The sequence below is a fragment of the Fringilla coelebs genome (assembly GCF_963513975.1).
Source record: "Fringilla coelebs genome assembly, chromosome: 6".
NCBI lineage: Eukaryota > Metazoa > Chordata > Aves > Passeriformes > Fringillidae > Fringilla > Fringilla coelebs.
Window position 1 is genome coordinate 42,066,614 of NC_140034.1, and position 20,996 is coordinate 42,087,609.

The following is a 20,996-nucleotide window of genomic DNA, read 5'->3' on the forward strand; positions in this document are numbered from 1 at the left end:
AAAATCTGTTCTTTTCATTGCTCTGCCTGATGATTTAGCAGGTGAATTGTGCCGAATATTATTACACTGACTAGAGTAAGCGTTAGGATCATTGGAGGGTCAAGTTTTCCTTCTTTGACTGAATGTGTAACACTGCTTTTAGAACCCTCCAAATGGCCTAACACCTTCCTCACTTATCTCTTACAAAAAAGCCTATTTGACAGAAAATGCAATTTCTGCTTCTTTCTCAAAGGACATACTGGAGGTGCAATGGAATACAGGCCTATCATCCTGCTGAATTACTCTGTTTGGGAAGGTGGTGATAATGTCTCTAAGTGGCTTCAGTAATCTACTTCTTTCTCCTCACTCTCCCTGGGAAACCCATTTGAGATTATTCTGCTCTGGGAGAGAAGAAACAGCGAGGGCTTGAAAGCTCTAAAGGGTTGGAGTTTAGTTGCATAAGTCCTGTAGAAGCAAAATACCTTCTGATCTCTTAAGCTTTACTGAATCTGCAAAACCAGACAGCCGTTTAAGTATACCTTGACTTTAGGACTTTGATTACATTTGAAATAATTGTAGAAGATGGGTCTGTGAGAGAAGGATATTGATGAGAAAATTCAAGATAAAGGTTTTACTTCATCTAATTGTTTCATTTTAGATGATTTTTGGTGGTATAATAGCAAGCGGCATATAGTTAATTAGTAATTTTAAAAAAATATCTATCTCTAGTTTACCCAAAAAGTGAAAGATTTGTGGAAAGATAAATGAAGACCTTAAACATCCAGCTCAAATATATAACAAAGCTAGCTTACTTTTACTGCTTTACCATATCTGGCCTTGGTCAAAGCCCTGAGCCTTCTTCCTCCATTTTTCTGTATATCTTACTTTTTCCATATATCGTACATTTTCATGCATTAGCCCAGACAATCACTGCCAGTGTTAACTTCAGAGATTACCTATTGTTTCATGTAGAAAAGCATGTAAGAAATGATGTGTTTGCAGTTTGTGTAGAGTCACACACAGTTTAACAGAAAATCAAAACCTGGCTAGTCAGCACAGATTTATCTATTTTTAAACTCTTGAGATTCCTCTAGTTATGAGCTATTATCTTCAACCTCTTTATTAAATCATATATTGAAATAAAATATAGATTTCTATATTTCCTAATTGTCACTTGCTTTTTGAAAAAAATTCTTATGTTCAATAAATGTTAAATAAATCCCCTTATATATATTTTTAATAATGCTGGGATTGCTATTTTTAGTTACATTACAGGTCTACAATAAAACCTAATCTAAGAAACTTTTTTAATATTGTTAGCAATACCCTTTTAGATGTTTCTTATCTTTTTGTGTCTTTGTAATAATTTCTGATCTCCCTTTCAGCAGTGTGTCCCATCTTTAGCACTAGAATTTCGACACTGTCCACTGCAGTATATCATCTTTCTTTTATTTTTCAAAATTGAAAATTGACAAAAATGCTGGTAGTTCTCACTCTTTCAAAGGGTGTTATGCACTCTGTGGAGTCTAGCTCAGAGATGGAAAATAAATCTTCAATTTTTCTGCTATTCTTAGAAAGTTTTCTTAAGAATTATAACAGCAGGAAGTTTTGCAACTAATATTTTGAAATATATTAAGATAAGATCAGTTATGATGCCATGATATACCTATATGTTATAATCAGAAATTAGTAAATAATCTATCCAGAGTTAAATGAAAGTTAAAAATAGATAAAATATGCATGGTAAAAAAAATCCATGCGTGGAAATGTAGTACAATATGCTTAACTTGTTCTATGAAACTTGTCTCTTTTCAAGTGCATTTAGTCTCAAAGACATAACAGTGGATGATGTAGTGGGTAAAAGTAGCTGCTTCTTGCTGTGTGATAAAAATACATTATGGTATCTTCATTCAGATACAGTGAAAGAAGAGCAACTTTTACTTTCCAGAGAGTACCATGATAGGACAGCCCATCAGCAAGAAGCTGGCTGTACCTGACAGGGACACGGGACATTTTCATGGTGGCTAAGGAGGCCCTCTTTTCCATAGCTGGCATTCAGTTATGAGTGGCAGTGTGTTTGATGCTGAAAAACATGGCCTGACATGCTACATTTGTCACTCTCATTCTAATTTTTCTCTGCAGTAATAAGACTGTTAAGGAAGGAGAGTTTTCTAAGTATAGCGAAAATAATCTGTGGTTAGTAGTTTTCATGGATAGAAGATATAATTTTCTGTGATAGAAGCTGATGGTTTCCTATGGAATGTATCCCATAAATGACAGCAACCCATTACTTTAAATAGCATATGAATCTGCTTGGAAAATACAAATAAGAGAATGATACCAACAGAGTACCTTTTGTGCTTTTGACCTGAAACTGTTTGCTTTGTAGTAATGTTTAAAGGTTTCTCAACACTGCACACTGTTAACAATGATACAGTACTGCGGGCCTATGTCCTGTTATCAGAACTAATCACAGTACAAAGTGAGCTTGTGCTTTGCCTGAAGGTCTTGCAAGCTGAACTATTTGCTATTCTTCTATGTTTCAGTGAATGTGCTAAACAATAGAGTGTACACTAGGGAAAATAAAATGCTATCTTCCTGGTCTTGTTGGCTAATCTGATAGAAATTAAAGATGTGAATCACTGTATTGGGTTTGAGTGGCAAAGTTTTGAGATTGGAGAGTACAGGTGCAGCTTTGGCAACAAGTTATTGGAACATGGCCATATGAAACCTTTTGAGCCACTGACAAATGCTGAGCCCATCAGCAATAGTAACAGTAACAGTACCCCTGTGATACCTTATTCAAAAATAGCGAGAGAAATCCCTGTTGCAGAAGAGCAGACAGAGTGAGAATATGTGAGAATAACAGCCCTGTAGACACCAAGGTCAGTGCAGAAAGATGAGCAGGAGGTGCTCCAGAGCAGAGATTCCTCCATAGCCTGTAGAGCAACCCATGTTGAGTCAGGCTGTTCCCCTTCAGCCCATGGTGGTCCATGGTGAGGCAAGAATCTACTTTCAGTCCATGGAGGAACCCATGCTATAGGAGGTGGATGTCCAAAGGAGGCTGTTACCCTGTGGGAAGCCCACACTTGTGCAGTCTCCTGGCAGGACCTGTGGATTTGCGGGAGTCCCACACTGGAGCAGGCTCCTGCAAGATTTGTGACTCCACAGGGAACTCAGGCTGGAGCAGCATGGTCCTGAAGGACAGCTCCCTCGGGAGGAAAGCCATGCTAGAGCAGTTAATGAACTGCAGCTGTGGGAAGGAGTCATGTTGGAGAAGTTCATGGAGAATTGTATCCAATGGGATGTACCCCATGCTGAAGCAGGGAATAAGTGTGGGGAGTCCTCCCTCTGAGGAGGAAGGATGAGGGGAGATGTGATGAACTGACTGTAATCCCCCCTCTCTGTGCCTCTGTGCCATTGTCATGGGAAGATGGAAAGACAATTGTGGGAGTAAGACTAACCCCAGGAACAAGCAGGGAGTGAGAGGAAGGTGTTTGAAGGTTTAGTTTTTATTTCTCATTATCCTGCAGCAACTTCATTGGCAATAAATAAAATTAATAAATTAAATTTATTCTCTGAGTTGAGTCTGTCTTTCCCATGATGGTAATTGCAAGTGATTTCCCCTGCCCTTGGCTTGACTCATGAGCCTTTTGTTATATTTACTGTCCCCTGTCTAGGTGAGGAAGGGGAATGATAGAAAAGCTTGTTGGGCACCTGTCATGCAGTCAGGGTCACCCCACCTCTGTCATTTAGAGTTTAAAAATAGGTAAAGAAGATGAGACCACCTTGATGCCGATGTCTTCCTATTATGGTACGTAGCTGTGAAATCTCAAGGTTACTTTAAAGAACTAATGGGTTGTAGTTATTTCACTCATGCACCCTAACTCATCACACTAGAGGAAACCTTGGTGATGAAGGATGGCCCCTCACAACAAATCATATCTAGGAGGCTAGATCAAACACCCAAATGTGAGTTTCCACAAGTTGCTGCTCTAAACAGCAATTGAAATACTTCAGGGACTCATAGCTGACAGCCCAATGTTCAAGAAAGATGACTAATGAAAAGGTGGATAATTGTGCGGAAAACATCTTTCAGTTTCATTTGGTTAAAAGTCTAACTACAGTTATTTGGAAGGATTGATTTTATTTTGCTTTGCAAGGGACCGAGCAGGAGGCAAGAAGCAAGTGCAGGAGGCCGTTCAGTAAAAGAATGCCTGTTTTGACCTGTGATACTGACTAGACCATGTGTTTTACCAAGACAAATGACCATAGCAGTCGTGTAACACAGCAATTGTTGGCTTTGCTGAAGGTTGATTTTGGTTTCAAATTTGATTTAGATTTTTACAGCCAGTATAATTATTGTCTTCTGGATATGTTTGGAGGTCTGGACTTTCTTAAAATAACACTGTATACAAATATGAATTCACATAACTCTTTACCTCCCTGTTCTAAAATGGATTGAATAATTCAGAATCTGAACTAGTATCTTTGTCTAGCATAGTAAATTGTGTTATCCCTGGAGTGATTGAGTGTGAACATTCCTAATGTGTATTTTGCTATTTAGAGGCCAGTGTTGTTGCTCTTTGTCCATTGTAAAGCATTATTCTGAGATAAACTCATGTGAGTATCCAGCTGTTTAATGGGACAGAAGCTTTTGCAGGGATGGTTCAGAGCTTTGGATAGGTTTCCACTGAATACTTTCGAAAGGAAATGTTACTGCTCTTCATTAATGGGGATGTCTCACTGTTTTCATTACTTGTAGAAGAAGCTGTGTTTCTTTCCTCTTGTAATGCTGTCAAATACTTATCAGGGATACTACTGAAAATAAATTATAGCAATAGTGCACTAATGCAAGTGCTTCTCTTTCAAGAGAAATGGAGAACAGCAAGGTTAGTAGGGAAGGATAAAGGCAGCCACACCTCATACATATCTCAATGGATTTTGTACACAAGCTCTGCATTTATTGTTTAGGCCCATTTTTTGTTATAATTGGACTAAGTAAATCTAAAGATTAAATAAAGCTGAAATCCAGTAAGAAATCCTGAATTTGTTACACTGTTTTCAGAGAGTAAAGAAGTGAAACCATTACTTAAAAGCCCTGTTCTTTTCCCAGAGGATAAGGTTGTTAAAAGAAATGTGTACTTTTCAGAATTAATAGTATAATTCCATTAGAAATGAGGGGCCTTTTGTAAGAGAGTAGAGTCACAGAGAAGAAAGAGGAAAAAGTCTGCACGGTTGATGATTCCAAATTTCACTTTCTGTCTGAGACTGCTGAAAATGATATATAGTCAAACAAAAATTACCATTTAAATAAGATTTTAACATCAGAAAATTATGTGCAAAATGTATGGTAGGATACAAGAAGGTCCTCCAGCCTATCATTGGACATTTCTACTTCCTTGTCCTCTAGAAGACAACGTCTGCAGTGTACCCTTCCTGAAACATAATCTGAGTTTTAGAACATTAGTGATCCATTAGTGATGTGTTCTAATGCTTGCTTGTAGAAATTACACTAAAATATGTAGTCTTTGTTATAATTACATAATATTTCTTTTTGAGCTATCCAGAATGCTTAGTGGAGAGTACTTTAATCTCTTTGCAGTGCTCTTTTACATCCCACAGTTGTGTCTTCTCTAAACTGAATAACAGCTATTTGTTTCATTTGCTGTCACAAAGTACAGATTCACTGTTCACTGTCTAGAAGTGTGACTTCCGATTACATAGATAATTTTGTGTTGAAATTTTTCCAGGGCAGAGTAGACTAAAAATACAATTTTCTTTGTCTCACAGACAATTTCTAGTCTATGTTTTAAGGTTTCATAATTACTTTTTTCATTAGGCCTGCTTGTTCTGACTTGAGTCACTTTCTGACCTGCAATATTCCATTTTCCACTGATCTTTACAGGTCAGTAAGTTCAGTTGCAATTATTTAATCATGGGAAATATGCTTTTTCATCTGTTGGTACATCTGGATAAGATTAGGTTTTATGCTCAGAAATGTAATGGAAGTCTCAACAATTCTTCTACATGTGAGATTTTAAGCTTACTATCCATGAAGTATTTCAGGTAGGAGGAACTGTTTTGCTTAAAGGGGCACATTGACTGCTGGTGTGAATGCTGGCTCTGTGCTGAGCCTTTTGGTGCAGTCTGTAAGATAGATTGTCTTACAGCACTTCATTTGAAACACCTTCACTCGCTGGCTTAGGGTGTTTTTCCTTGAATGTGCTGAGAGTATCAACCTGCCTATGGCTTTTCATAACATCTTTTTTTGGTTGTCTTGACATCATCATTGTCTTTCATGTAGCATGTCAGTAAATGGGTATGACTTTCTTTGAAATCCAGGCTCTCAGTCTCCTCAAATAACACTAAGAATAAAACTAAGGCCTGTCTGTAATTGAACTTATTAGCCTCCTATATTAGAGACATTAGATTTTGCTTTACTCTTCATGTTTGTGAACTCTCATGTACATAATTCAGGTTCCCTGCAAATCAGCTATAAACAACAGCAGAGATTCTCAGTTTTAGGATAAGGTTGCTCATTCATTTTGCTTTGTCTGTGTTTGTGAACGGATTATTCTCCCAATGTGTCATTTTAAGGATTGATCAAACGTGTGTTGAATTTGGTAAATGAAATAAATTTTGAGAATTTATTTCTTTTATAATTTTCAAAGTTGGAACAAGAGTTTTACAACATCTTATATTTTCTTAATGTTATTCACTGGTAGTTATTTCCTGGAATAGAAACACTACAAAATGAGGTAGTTGGGTTTGCCTCCATTTAGATAAAATTGATATTCATTTACAGGTTTGTTTTTTTTTTCTTTCATGTTAATTGTTTTGTTAGTTCAAACAGATCCATACATGTAGATTAATACCTAAAGCCATCACTGAATCATATGGATGATTATTGTATTTTTTTACACATACGTAAGTAAGAGGCATTATGTGTTTACAACTTGTGAAAGTCCAGATGGTTTGGATGCTAAGGACCCTGAATAGCCATATGTGGCTAAATAAACAAATGTGTGTTGATTTGCAGTGATTCTACACAACAAACGTTCCTACTGATTAGAGGAAAAGGCCAAGATGCCAACCAGAACTTCTAGAATACCTGCTATCTTTATTTGTTTACTGTTTTAAATGTTTAAAACTGTGCATCCACTAAAAAAAAAAATAGAGATTCATCCTAGTGCTAGGATGGACATATTTTCCTTTTTCATTTCTCAAGCTCCCGCAGAATTGTATTCAATTTTTTGAAATGGCAAGAGAACTAAAATAGATTGGTGTTCTGTTAGAGAAACCTTAATTATAGTGCTTGCAGTGAGAAGAGAGGCAGTAGGTCATGCCTTTATTAAAACATACCTAGTGAAGTAATGTGGATAAAGCTTTCCCTTCTTACAATATTTTTGTAAGAAATTTATTTCATTTTTGATAAAATTCTGACAGCTGATTGGGCTGTAGTTAAAGTGTAAGTTTTGGGTCAACCAGTGCACTCAGATATTGCTTTCCCATTGAAGCCCCACTCAGCCAAAGCAACAGGAGTCAGTTTTAATGAGGCTGGAACTGCCTCTGAAGAAGACAGATCATAAATTAGTCATACAAGAAGAAGGAGAGATAAAGGTACAGACAGAGGATCTAAAGCAGTTTTGGCAAACAAAGAAAGGTGATTTCCTACTGATGGCCCTCACAAGTCCTTCAAAATGAAAGTAACCGATGGCAGGGGCATTGTCACTAGGTTGTGATGACATTTCTTTAGAAGCTGATTATTGTAAAGGATATCCTTCTGATGAAGAATCAGAGAAGGGCTTTTCTGAATTTTGGTTTACATCTCCTATTTATCTTCATGCATGGCAGACTGCTTTGAATGGTGTCAAGGTTTGTCTCATCCCATAACTGTGATATCCATTTTGTGTTTACAACTACATGAGCAAATGATGATGTCAAAGTAGTGAATTTTGATGGAAAATCTGAAGCCTGATTTAATGGTAATTAAAATTAAACCTTGAAAGAAAATCTACTCATAAAAACTGGCTTATCACTGAAAATGCAGTTGTGTATTTAGAGAACATATATTGAGCAGCTGTATTATATTGATGTTGCTCCGTAATGTTCAACCATCCAAACCCAGAAAAATTTTTGCAGAAGAAAATTACAGTTTTACAGTATGGAGAGGATTTGAGGAAGCCAAGGACCCCTTTAATGAAGTCACTTACTTAAGGTTGCATAAATAGTCCAAAATAGAGCCTTGGAGGAGATTTAGGAGTGGACCGCAAGCACAAGACCATCCTTCCTCCTTGTAAGTAATGGATCTGAGTAGAAATACATCTTTTTTTGGTGGTTTTGGATAAGAAAATGGAATTGTTAAAAATACACTTACTGATTTTTTTCAGAAAGCTCAGAAAATATAAATCTTGATATTCTTTTTCTGTATGAGCTGTCATTATAAAAGCTATGCCACTTAGAGTTTTTTACCTAATTTATTAATTTGACGCATTGTAAATCAAATAACTCACTAGTTTTATTCAATATAGGCAGAAATACTTGTGTTATTCTCAGCTTTTCCAGTACAGCTAATACTTGCAATTCTGCAAACCTTAACTACTGAGTGGTTCCAGCTAAGTCAATTAGTTTAATGAAGCTTACTTAGAGTAATAGGAATTAAGTCACTGCTGAAAAATAAGCTACAATAAACTACGTTCTTTGTGATAATTTATGCAAAAAACACTTTTGATTCTAGGATACAGTGGCAAAATATTCCAGCAATTAAACACGTCAGAACATATATTAAACTGTTTCAAGAACTGCTTCCTGGCATAAGATAACATTTATTCTTTAGATGTTATTTGAGTATGCAGAACATTACAGTCTGTGCTCAACTGAATTAGCACAATTGAACATTTTCACCATTTAAAGCATTTAAAACCCTGAAACAGATCCTAAAAACCTCCATTCTCTTATTTTCTAAATCTCCAAGTACTTGGATAGTAGAAGTTTTGTGACTGTTTTGGTTGTTTGGCTGTTTGGCTTTGTAGGGGGAATTCTTTGTAAGGGTTTGGTGTTTTTTATTTTCTTTCACCTTTTTATACATGCAGCATTAAAATCTGGTTACCGAGAAAAGCATGAAAATTACGATTTTGCAAAACAGATTCATTCTCGGAGTAGTGTTTTAAAGATAAACCCAGCATAACAAAATATGCTAAAACAATAAGACTTGTCAGCATTACTAATGATGTAAAGTTGTTTTCAAATAATCTGCCTTCTCCCAAATAATTGGTGAATTTGGTCATTGCATCTAATTAATTTTCATTTTAATGAAAGACAAATGATATATTAGCATTTGTGAGCCTTTCTGTGTCAGTGTTAATTTTAAGAAAGCAGTCTAAAAGCAGTGGCCTAATAAAATTTGTGTACAGTGAAAGCAGAATCGGGGTGGCATGAACCAGTTTCTTAGAGGCTCAGGGCTCCAAGGCTGCAGACATCCCTAAGACAATATTTCCAGGCCATACTGCTGTTCTGTTTTACTTAAAATATATTAGAACATCTTGACTTTTCTCCTGGCTACCAACATATGTCCACAGAGATAAACACCCTCCTTTTCTAAGAGAAATATATACCCATCAAGAAACCCCAGGATACATGATCGTATTTATTTATTTATCCAGATTGTGATGTCTTTTTCTGTTGATTGTGTTTCAGTGTTGGGATCAGTGAGCTATGAAGCTGTATATTTCTGTGTTTTCCTCTGACTAGCAAAAAGTCTTGAGGATGATCATTCCTCTCTACTCTGAACAGTTTTCTTTACATCTGAACAGAGACTTTTAATTGTTTGGCAGGAAACCAACATGTTTACTGAAAGAAAGTAAACTTCCCCAGACTTTTCAGAGCTTTTCCCCTATGGTTTTTTTCAATGCCTGATTATTTTATGGTTTTGTAAATGTACTAATTTGACGTCAAAATCCAAATAACAAGGGAAGAGCCTAGAAACAGGAGTATCTGCTAGTTCTACTTCTGTTATGGTCAGGACCATATTCTGAATATTCCTCAACTAATTCTTCAGAGTCTTATTCACAAAAAACCCCACTGATTAACTCAATTGAGAGTCTTCTATATACTTTTGAAGTTTCCTATTGATTTAATCTTTATTTTTACTTGGTTATCAATTGTATAAATCTATAATTATTCCAAACAGAAAAATAAAACATTTTTATTTGACATGTTGAACATCTACTAATTAAAGAGATTTATATGCTCAAATGAAAAGAATTACAATACATTCATTGGCCTGGTTTGACAGCAGGTTTATTAAGCAATAATGATGCTTATATTTCATTTTCTGGTCATAGAATTCAATGGTTTAGGGGCTCTGAGTATCTAAAAATAATTAAGAAAAAAATCACATTGGAAAGACTGACATTTTGATAGCAACCAGTACCCTTATGACATCAGAAAAATACAGATGTTCAGACAGTATTCCAGATTCTGAGCTGATGTAGCAGTTTTTTGTAAGCCAGACGAGGCAAGTTTCTGAAGATAGTTAATCTGCTCTCTGAAGCAGTTACTGAAATAGAGCTGCACTGAGTTATGCTCCCCCAGGACGTTCCTATACAAAATTTATTCTTCTCAAGTAAAGCTGCCTTTACAACCCTCGCCATTTAAAGTTGCAGATCATGCAGTACGTTAAGCGCAAACAAGTTTCTGTGTATTCTGCACAGTTCTTATTCTTAGCATCAGTGGAGTGTGAAGATAGGCTTGTGACTTTTGTATCATATTTCTCCAGTCACTTATTAAAAACAACTCTTACGTTTTAGAGATAATTGTTTAAGTGAACAACTTCATTGAGATAATGGAGAAAACATCTTTTCCCCAAAGCATCTCATCTTTTCAGGCTGTTTTTTGCAGCATGACCTTATATCAAATTTGCATATAAAAAGTTGTTTTCAAAATTTTGAGGTCCAGTAATATTTTCTTGACTTCTTCCTATGCTTAAGTTACAGATTCAATGCTTCAAAAGGTCATAAAATTTGGTTGAAATCAACCAAAAATATCTTTCTACTTTTTTAATACTTGTTCTCATTTATTACTTTCAAAAGGTAGCAAGTACAACAAATATTTAACTTGCTAGCCTTTTAGTTTATCAGTCAAAATTAGAAATGGATTTGCTTTTCTTCCAAATACTTACAGCACTTGTAAGCTTGTGAGATCCTAAAGGGAAAATCTTAACAGAATATAGACCTGCTTTGTTTGCTATCAAGCATCAAAATGCTTGTTTGTTAATTTTGATCCATTTCTATCAAATTTGATGATATTTTATAGTGTAGGTATCTCCTGCTCTTGAAAATAAACCACTGGTTTATTTAGCTCAATTGAAATGACCCTCACCCCCAAAATCTCTTTTATGCAATAACATTTTATAATGTGGCATTCAACTGTTGGCACATTGACTGCACCCAATCGAGAATTGCTTTACATTTGCTCACATTTTGACTCAATAACATGTTGAGCTATGCAGATAATTTATTCACATAATTTAATTCTTTGTTTTGTAGCCAAACTGAAATTAAGCATAAATTAAATGGGTTTGGCTTTCTCTTACAAGAAACTTTTTCATTTGTTATATCAGGTTTAATGGGTGCATGAGAAATGCTTAATTTCAGAGGGTTTTGTGGTTTTTTTGGTTTTGTTTGTGGCTTTTGTTGTTTTGTCTTTTTTTTTTTTGTTCAAAGCGGGAGAGTTTTTGAAATAAATTCCTAAATTGCACGAAAACTTGAAACATAGCAAGAAATAATGGTTGTGCTGATGACACGTCTATTATGCTCCCAGAAAATGGTATTTAGAGAGATCAGCTGACAGGTAAAATGATATGATTTAGCCTTTTATATCTTAGCGTGTTTTTATATGGGTATTTCTCTTCTGCAGGCAGCACCCTTTGCCTTGCATGGCATGGTACCTATCCAAGTTGATGGATAGTTAAGTTACTCTAACACTTAATCACTGTAAATATGTTTTATATAACATTAATAATTTTGAATAATAAACATTAACTGCTGCTAAATATACTTTAAAATAATTTCAATTCAAAGGTTAAAAAATAAGCTTTTTGTTATATGTTGCATATGACTAGGTATTTTTGTATTATTTGCAATAATTGAAATACTAAGTACTTCTAAGCAAGATTATCCTTTAAATTAAACTTTTGACTATCACTAATCAAAGATTTATATGAATATATTTATCTAGAGCAAATTCCTAGTCATATATGTTCATGTTTCCATTATATTTCTTTAAAAGGAACTACTGCAGAGGATGAAGTGAAAGCATGACTCTTGGTTAAATATTAAGATCTCAGGATTTTGCTTATACTTTAATTGTGCACTGTGTAATGAGAGAAACACATACACATTATGTTTACATTTTATATTAGAAAAATTAAGGAGACTTCTAAAGAGCTTTCTGAAACTGAAAAAAATTAATTTTAGGATATATGCATTAAAAAGGTAGACAAAGCCAAATATCTTGGTTTAGTTAAGAGTTTTTTTGATATAATAATAGGAAATACCCATTTAAGGACAATCTAGACCAAGGTAGGGACAAGAATAACATATACAGCAGAGCTTTCTGATCCTAAAATATGTTCTAGCCTCTTTTTATGTGCAAACCACATAAGAGCAGGTGGTAATAGCTGCTAAGAGTCCATCTCATTAGCATTGCTGCTTTTTAAAATAATTCTCCCTCTGATCTGTACCTAAGGTATAAGATTGTATAGAACTGAGCTAACTGAGAAGACCTGTGAGAAAGTAAGATGAACATATGAAACCAGCGCCTTTCTTTTACCTAACATGAACTGTCCTTCCCAGACCTAATCATATCTTTGTAAAGCAGTGAGCTCTGGGAGCTGTGACTTTGAGCCAGTGCTTGCTTTCTCTGTGTTTGTCAGCACAAGAGTTACAGTGTCGTGAACAGAAATTTCTCTTCCAGTGCTGGAAGGCAGAAAGGGAAGGCCAAGAAAGTGTAAACTTCTTGGTTTATTGCTGATGCAGAAATTCTGCATTTAATAAGAAATAAGAAAACATATGCAATTGCCAAAATGGTTATTTTGGATGTCTGTAGTAGTTCTGTTATTCCTCTGTGCAGCAAAAAATGCCATTGTAGTGTGCATTTCTTGAACGATGAAAAGAAGATATGTCAGTTTTGTGTCATTTCTTTTTTTAGGAGCTTTTCCTCCACCAACAAAGTTTTATAAAATATTTATAATGAGCTGTGAATTCCCATGAATTCAGCTTAGATTGCATGGATGAATTTTAGTGTAAGTTCGAATGACAAATAATTGCAGCTGTAGAAATCATATTTGTCAAATACACTCACAAGGCACACCTATGTACATTGAACAGGTTGTCTGCCAAAAGGGGACATAGTGCAGTTGACTATAGCTGTACTATAAAATCTCTTTGTGTACTGGTGGCGTTTAGAAATTTGCAAAATCTTTGTAGAAAGCAGACTTGACAACTGTTGACATGTTTTCTAAAAAATCTTTTCTGTACATGCAAGCACTTGGTATCAATTGCTTCACAGGATCAAGTTTAAATGAAATGAAATGTGCAGTAATCATGGCCATTAACAGTAAGAAAGTTAAATCCAAGTGAAAAATAATTAGTCTAATTTCATTTTAGGTAATCTTCTAGGAAAATTTGGTTATCTGTGTATTAGAAAAGCCTAAGGCACAAAAAAGGATTCCTTAGTGGGCAGAAACTATAGTGCTCCACAAAATTAAGATCCTCTAACTAGTCTGTATGAATTTTAGTTTCTGGTCTATAGGTGGTTCATAGGTTTGCTCTGATTGTAGAATCAAAAGCTCTGGTACCTGAATCTCTCATATTGTGGGGGAAGGATCCATGTCTCCAATCCATGCTGAACTTTATATTGTATAAGACAAGTTTAGTCAATAATCTGAGGGTTTGGAAAGAATATTTTTAATTTACTAGAGCATGTTAGAATTTCCTGAATACTGTTTCATAACTGGCAGAAGATATATTTCTGGAAAATCCATTTTGTGGTATTAAGGGCAGAAAGTGTGAGGAAATTCAGAAGAAAATTTATGCACTAGAAAGCATTAGAGAGATTCATCAGGGGTATATTTACTAATCGGTGAATGCATATGTGTCGCTGAACTGTATCATTTAACATAGGCAGGTAATTTTTAAAGCTGGGGTTTATACCCTGGAATGTGCATTAAAATATCATTGGCATACAAAGGAAAAGATACCTGAACATCCTTAATATACAGAGGCATAAATGACTGAGTTAACTTATACTTTTTTGTTAATTTGTTTGGATTTTTTTTTAAACTTTGTCTGATTAAAACTGAAGTGTCAAGGCCTGAGATTTTTGCCAACTTTGTCATCTGATTCATCTTCAGTTTTCTGATTAGGTGAGTTCCCAGCATTTCCTGTGTCTGGGATTTTGAACTAATACTAGAGAGAGGAAAAAAGTTAATTTGGGAAAATTTGAGGCATCTTGCTTGCTTTGTTGTACCTTTGTAATTTTTCACAGAAGTGAATTCAATTTTCAGCTTTGAAAAAAAACACAAATGCTTTGAGACAGGACCTTTTATGTCATCCTTTTTATGCTTTCTGGTAAATCAGAGGGTAGTATGCATATTTTTGTAAAATAATTCTTTGTATAATGCATTTCACTTCATTGGCTCAGTTATTTATAAAATCTGCATTCCTAATGATTGTTTTTAATCTAGGATTCCTTTTGTTTGTGGTTTAGATATGCTAAAAGGAAGTGCTGAAAATGAAAGACAGAAAAAATAATTTAACAAATGAATCATATGAGAAAACTCTGTGCAAAAATTCAGCAGTCCTCATTTAACTCCTAATTGGAATATTTTCATGAAAGATTGTCTACCTTAATTATTCTAGTTTGCCAGAGAACAAATAAAAAGAAAACTTATGTAGCTGATTGTATTTGATCTGCTGCCATTAAAATATCTGTGTTCAAATGTAGTTCTTCATCTAAAATACAGATTACAATGAAGTGAGAGAGAGGATGAGAAAGTAAACATGAGAGGATAGTTCAGCATGGCCTAAATATCTAAAATTGGCAAAAATTTTCATGCTAGAGAAATTGAAAAATGCAGTCATCTTGAGTCCTAAATATCATTGAAAATTGATTGCAACTAGAAAATAAAAGTATACTGTTGGATAAGAGTTATATTACAAGAGAGAAATGTTACTTATTTGACAAAATCATGTACTTCTATAATGCTTTCTTGTGTTTGTTTGTTTGTTCTTTTACAGAATCACAGTCTTTAGAAAAATAACTGCTACCTTTTTTGAGGGAAAGATCTAATAGTATGTTTCTTTGGGAGAATTCATTTTATAAAATCACTTTTTGAGATCTGCTTAAGTATCTCTCATTTGTAGTTTATAAAGTGAACCTGAATATTCATATTTCAATTAAATTTTTAAATAAGGTAAAAGATGGGAACACAGTAAAATATTTCAAGTCTGAAGCTGTATGTCAGTGAGTTTCATAGAATCCTGGAATGGTTTGGGTTTGAAAGAACATTTAGAGATCATCTGGTCCAACCTTGCTGTAATGAGCAGGAATATCTTTAGCTAGATCATGTTACTCAGAACCCTGTCCAACCTGACCTTGGACAATTGCAGGGATGGGAACTTTTATGGCGGTTCAGGGTCAGGAATCCTGAAATTCTAAACTAGAACTTTTATTTGTGGTCAGAATCAGGTAATTTTTTAGGTGTCAGGTTGCATCTGTCTAATTGACATAAAAGCCATATATTGGAAGAACATGGACTTCAGAATTTGCAGATCAACTAAGTTATCTGCAGATTAAGTATTTTGCATTTTTTAATAGGAATTTCGGTATCCAAGTACTTTCAGCTACAGAAACCTTGTACAAGAGAACTTTGGAAGCAAATCCAAACTGTTCTGCTTAACTGTTTGGATTTTTGGCAATGACAAAATTAAAGATGGTGCTGCAGACATATTATGATGACACAAAAAGAACTACAAAAATGGAAAATGCTTTTGGGTTTGGCTTGTTAGTTGAGCTTTAAAGGAAAAAGATTCATGCATCCCTATGTCATAAAATATATTTACATGAAACAGAATTTACTATTATAAAGGTTGGGAGGAGGCTCAGCTGTAGTTACCATGAGATTGTGGACTTCACTATAGGACGAGGAGGAAGCAGGGAAACAAGTAAGATTGCAGCCATGGACTTCAGGAGAGCTAACTTTAGCTTCTTCAGGGTCTTCTTGAAAGAATCACTTGGGAACATGTGGGAAGAGGAGCCCAAGAGAGTTGGTTGATATTCAAGGATCATTTTCTCCACGCTTAAGAACAATGCACCCTAATAGGCAAGAAATTGGGCAAAGGGGCAAAAAGACTTCCCTGGGTGAATAAAGAACTTCTGTCATTCCTCAAGTAGGAGGAGGAAATACACATGTTGGAAGCATGGTGGGGCCAATAGGATGAATATAGAAAGGTTTTCAGAGAAAGTAGAAGTGGCACAAGCTCAAGGCCTATCTGGAATTAAATCAGGTCAAGGGTGTCAAAGACAGCAAGAAGGGCTGCTTTGAAAACACCAATAACAAAAGGAAAACAAATCAGAATGTTGACCCATTGCTAAATGGGAGGGGGGCTGGTGATAAAGAGTTCAGAGGAGCCACCGCAATTACTGAAAGCCTTCTTTGCATTGGTCTTCATTGACAAGATCTCTCCCTGGGAATCTCTGACCTAGAAGTGTAAAGGAATGTTAGAAGACTTTCCTTTGGTCAAAGAGGATTGGGTTAGAGGACACCTAGCAATATTTGTCATCCACAAGTCCATAGGCCCCAAGGAAATGTATCCATTAGTGCTGAGAGAACTGGTGCACACAGTAATGAGGACACATGGTCATCTTTGAAAGGTCCTGGTGCCCAAGAGACGTGTTTGAGGACTGCAAGAAAAAGTTTTCCCAGTCTTCATAAATGGTAAGGAGGATCCAGGGAACAACTGGTCAGTCAGTGTCAGGTCAATCCCTAATGACCAGCTCATTCTCGAGGCCCTCTCCAATCACAGGGATTACAAGATGACTGGGAGTAGTCAGCATGAATTCATTAAAGGTGAATCATGCTTGACCAATCTGAATTCCTTCTACAATGAAACAACCATCTGGATGGATGAGGAGAGAACAGTGCATATTGACAGTCTCAGCTTCAGCCAAGCTGTTGACAGTGCCTTTCCCAACATTCTTGTAGGCGAACTCAGGAAGTGTGGAGTGGATGAGTGGACAGTGAGATGGATTGAGAACTGGCTGAGTGGCAGATCCCAGAAGGACGTAATCAACAGCACAGGGTATGGTGGGACCTGTGTCATTGGTGCTGTCCACCAGGGTTCCATACTGGGCCCACTGTTGTTTAAATAATTCATCACTGACTTGGAGGAAAGGGCAGACTTCCCTGCAGACACAAAGCCAGGAGGAGCTGCCCATTGCCCAGAGTGCTGTGCAAAACTTCAGAAATGCCTTGACAGGCTGGAGAGATGGGCAGGAAGAGCCATCTGAAATTCAACAAAGGCAGGCACAGGTCCTGCTCCTGGGGAGGAACAACCTCCTGCAGCAGCACAGGCTGAGCTCTTGGAAAACACCTCTGTGGAGAAGGGGGTCCTGATGGAAAACAAGCTGTCCATGACCAGCAGTGGCCAAGAAGGCCAATGGGACCCTGGGGTGCATTTGGAACAGCCTTGACAGTAGGTCGAGGGAAATGATCCTGCCCCTCTGCTCAGCCCTGGTGAGATGCATCTGGAGAGCTGTTTCCAGTTCTGGGCTCCTCAGGATAAGAGAGATTTGGAGCTCCTAGACCAAGTTCAGTGAGTGAAGGGCAACAAAAGTGATTTAGGGGCGGGAGCATCTCTCTTACAAGGAAAGGCTGAGGGAGCTGGGCCTGCTTCAGTCTCAAGAAAAGACTGAGAGCAGACCTAGTCAATGTCGATCAGTATCTGAAGGAAGGGTGTCAGATGATGAAGCCAGGCCATTCTCAATGATGCCAAGCAATAGGACAAGAGGCAATGGGCAGAAAGTTATGCACAGGAAGTTCTATGTGAACATAAGGAAGAACTTCTTTACTGTGCAGGTGACTGAGCACTGGAACAGATTACCCAGAGGGGCTGTGGAATCTTCCTCACTGAAGATGTTCTAGAATTGTCTGGACACAATCCTCTGCCATGCACTCTAGGATGACCCTGACTGAGCATGGAGATGATGACCTACTGTGGTGACTCCCACACATTTTGTGATTCTGTGATTATATTAATATCATTCTAGTATTATTACTGCTAGCGAATGATCATAACCCATTTAAAGTGTCCATATTTTTTCTCAAGCTATGCTAAGTTTATTTCTGAGATTAAGGTTTAGCAACATTGGCTTCAGTCTTGCAGGGGGCTATGATCCTGATCCCATGAAGTCTGTAAGGATGTATTTAATTTAATTAGAATATATTTAAGTTAATATGAATAACCTTATATTAGTTTTTAATTGAAATTCAGGCGTACGTGTGAGGCCTTCACTGGATTGAGATAAAAATATGTATTGTTTTGCTTGGCTGAGTTTACCAGGGCAAAAGTGTCGATCAAATATCAGATCAAATATGCTGTCTGGTAGGGTTCTGTGTAAATATAATTCACTATGACATTTGTCTCAGATTATTGTCATGCTTTTTATATTTGGGACTTGCAGTTCTGGAATTCCGCTGCCACTTTTAGTTGTATTGTTTTGAATAGTTTCTCCTTACCTAGGGGCAAAGTAGCTGATTTCCTTGCAATTTACTTCAGCTGGATGGGAGGTTGTTTGGCTTTTTTAATCAGGTATGAATGGAAGTGTCCATGCACTTTAGCCCCCTTCCCACACACACACTTTAGTAGAAGTAGTAATTGTTCAGGGCCACTCTGGTTTAACCAGAGAATGTGACAAAACACTACTGTGGTAAGGTACGACATGGCTAAAAGCAAATCTGCCAAAAATATAATTAAGGTAAATGGAAACCTATATTAATGAAACTCATTAAGAAGCTGATGCAGGAAGAAAATGTGGTTTGAGAATAATTATTTGAAAGCAAAATCATCAAGGCTTATTCCATGAAGTTAAAAACAGTTGTGCATTCAATGACAGTTTGAAATTAAAAGAAAGTAAAAGATTGCAAATCAATAACAATAAAAAGTGCACTAAGCTAATGGATCCCTTGTTTCAAATTGAAAGTGACAGTTTTGAATTCTAGAATAAATCTTTAGTGATGGCCCTTTTCATTACTACACAGCAGCCCTTGCCATTTTAGCTTCCATAGCTGTACTCACTCGGCTACGTGCTGCTTTGATCTATGACTCTATTTGCCATGCCTTTCAGGGATAGGGAAGTGGGAACTCATTACTGAAAAACACCCGAGTGATTTGGAAGATAGATTTTCATGTCACCAGCTGATCCCTGAGGCTCAACATCCATCCTTTGAACAGAAAGTTAAGTAAAACCTGAGAAGATGTTTTCCATGTTGCTCTCTTGAAAGGGACCTTGCTGACTAACTGATTTAATGGGCATATCTGTTTACAGGCACTTCTGTGTTTTCCGGTACAGTAAATGCTTTTCCTTGTAGAGAAGAAATAGCTTGGTGGTTTTTTGGTTCTTTCTCTTGAGTTTAGCTGTGTGATATTCCCATTATACTCTGCACTGCTGATGCTTGACATGTAGGAGTTGAAATAATCAGAACTGATTGGAATAATCAGGATGCAATAGCTCAATATTATACCATAGGAAAAGATTCTGTAGGCGGAGGTGCTTTAGTCTCCCCTGTTTCCCTGATTTCCTTTACACTACAATGATCATTTTCTTTAAGACATTTCTGATGGTTTTTCCTCTTTAGTACTTCTAAAATATTTTATTTAGAAAAGAAAAATCTGATGTACTCTATGTTTACTGGTATATTAAAGCATGTGCTTCAAGACAGCAGCTGGGTTGTATGTATAATTAGTTTTGTTTCTCAGGATAAATAAAGGATGACTCAAGCAAAAATTACACAAGGCTTCTGTTTTAACTTTTTTCAAAATATTTCTATTTTTTTTATTTTTAACAATAATGTCTATCATTTTTGTAGTGAACATGTGAAGAAAATATGGCTGTGAGAAGACAAAACCAAGTTTGTATTAGTAAAACTATAGAAGCCTTTGAAGCGAGTATTTCTATGAACACTTTTTCAAAGTCGCTATAAAATAATGTTAACTTCTTCCCTTCTGCAAACAGAATAAATCTTCCACTTAATATGGAGTAGACAGCTACTCTGCTGTCATGTAAAATATTGGAGGACACTAGATTGGATAATCTAATAATTGGTGGAAACAGTGGGGGTCACTTTGATATCATCTAAATAGTTTGCATTCAGATAATTGGAATTTTTTTGGCATTTAATTATTTCAAAAATGTATTATATGATTAATTCCTTTATCCTTGGATTTGGGGTCTAGTCCTCTGCCTCTGCAGTTTTGAGTTTTAGATTATTCATGCACCCATTTCCCCAGGACAAAAAAAAAGTTAAAATGAGCTTTGGCTGAGAGAGTTGGGACTGCTAAGCCTGGAGAACACAAACTTCAGGAAGGAAATGTATTAATGCCTATTAATACCTTAAGGAGACTTAAGAAGACAGAGACATGCTCTTTTCAGCATTGCCCAGTAAGAGAACCAGAGGCAAGAGGCACAAACTGTAGCATAGGAGGTTCCCTAAGTACATCAGAAACAGCGCTGGGATAGGTTGAAGTACTGGAAAAGGATGTCATGGAGTCGCCCTCTTAGGAGATTTTCAGAAGCCATCTGGAGACTGTCCATCTTATGTGTTAAGATGTTAGTATAGCTTTGTCATTGTTTGGTGATGCTGTTGAGCTTCCACCAATGAAAGCAGCAGTATTGCTATTGATTTCAATTACTGAAGTAGGTGCTTAGTTAGGAGTTTTATTTTTTTATTGCTG